Here is a 2,139-nt window from a genome sequence, read left to right as displayed (position 1 = left end):
TTGACTTTTGTTTAGTCATACGGACTTCAGTTAATGCTAATACTACTATGTGTTTACTATGCTGACCCTACATTTTAATTACACACCTTCGAGGTCAGTCCGCTGGTGTTCCTCAAGGTAGTATCCTCAGTCCCATCCTCTACACGGTCTATACAGTTGACATCCTAACCAGACCTAACACTACCCTCATCCCGTATGCCGATGACACATGTGTACTCGCAGTTAATAATAATCCATTAATTGTATCCCAAACTCTCCAAGCCCATATCACAGCCCTCGAAGAATGGTGTCGTAATTGAAGGATTAAAATAAATTCCAACAAATTCCATCAAATCACTTTTACCCTTCGTCGTAAACCTATTGACTGTCCTACAGTTTTCTTTAATAATGTTTTTCTTAACCCTGTCGAACAAATCCGCTACCTTGGACTACATCTAGACAAACGATTAACCTGGAATCCTCACATAAAACTGCACGTCGGTTTCGACTATTACAGCACTTACTTGACAAACCGTTTAAGCTTCCAACTCATTAAAAAAGACTGATCTACATTACTGTAATAAGACAAATTTGGATGTATGGAGTTGAGCTTTGGGGCTCCACTTTGAATTCCTCTCGTTTCCCATCCTTACAATCCAAAATTCTTCGTAAAATCCTCAATGCTCGTTAAGTTGTCACAAATAAAATCATAGGTAAAGACCTTAATGTTCCCCTTATAACCAATCTAGCCTGAAACAGATATCATTCCTTCCATTATAAACTCTCAAACTACCGAAACCCGAAAATTTCTAACATGCATCTTCTTACATTCCTGACATTCCTTCGAGGCGTCTTAAAATAAGATGGCCACGAGACCTTGGTGGTTCTCTGCACGCCTGTATCACTCCATTATAACTGAGATCAAATTTACTGGATGTAATATAATGTACAGTTGTAAATTTCAATAAATATATTTTTAATAAAATGTTTCGAGGTATATTTTCTTTTAAAATTCCGTTAATTATATATTTATGAGAATCACATAGGTAGTTGAGTTGTGGCTAAAACTATCTCTAAATTAACTGTAGTTTTTACAAATAAATAATTCAAAGATCATAACTATTAGCTGAAATAAATAACAATATATATTTCTTAGTCTTGAATTATTATTAACTAAAGGTATAAGAACTAATTTTAATTTTTTTCTCAACTCTGTTGGCAATGGTAAAACTCTGACAGAGTTCTTATTTCAGGATTTTATAATTAATAAAACTAATTTAATCAATGTAATTAACATCAGAGGAAATCAAAGGCTTCTTATAAGTCATATATAAAAATACTAATATAACCCCTTGCAACATTCTGCAGAGTTGCCAGTTACATGTATTTTATAAGATATTTTACTCAATTACCTTAAGTATAATTACAATAACATTACATCAGGAATGTTCAGAATCTTAAAGGAGATCCTAATTTGCAACCATTTGACCAAGGCGGGTCCTTTAGGTATTGGTCGGGTAATTTACACTGTTGTCGCATCCGAAGTCTTTTTTCCATATAATGCTAGATGGTTGTTTTAGCTAATGTAGCTGAACTCATCTGCTGACCCCTCCCCCCCCCTGTCGTGAATTGGTATTTCCTGCCCTTAATGTCCCACTGGATGCAATGTGAGGTTTAAAACAATGGTCTAAAGTCAGTCTAAAACCATCTGGTGACTCAATTGTGACCACATTTTTAGGTTTCCCCACGACTCTATTCCTCATCGCTTTCCACGCTTCTTATCAGCATACTACTCCCTTTCAACTTGAAGAGTAGCTCCATCTTTCAACTCCTCGCTGTCCACTAACTCCCTTGAAAGGCTAGATATTTTTCTATATCTGATTTTTTTACCAAAGAACAACTGGTATTTCTTAGGCTAAGAACTCCCAGTAATGCCCCTTTAACTGAATGTGGTGCAGTTACTGCTTGCAGTCAGTCCTTTGGTGACAGCATTGCTGTTTTCAACATTTTAGAAACTTAATATTCTGCGTCTTCACAGCACCATTGGCTCGTGGCCACTCAGGAGATGAATGATATAATTTTCTACAATTGTATAATTTGTATAGCTAAACTGTAAGAACTTAGTTCGAAGCAAACTGCGAACTTCCACAGTCCTGTAAT

Source organism: Halyomorpha halys, unplaced genomic scaffold (genome assembly GCF_000696795.3).
Source record: "Halyomorpha halys isolate HHAL.00 unplaced genomic scaffold, Hhal_1.1 Scaffold767.1, whole genome shotgun sequence".
Classification (NCBI taxonomy): domain Eukaryota; kingdom Metazoa; phylum Arthropoda; class Insecta; order Hemiptera; family Pentatomidae; genus Halyomorpha; species Halyomorpha halys.
The sequence above is the reverse complement of the archived record's forward strand: the minus strand, read 5'-3'. Positions refer to the sequence as shown.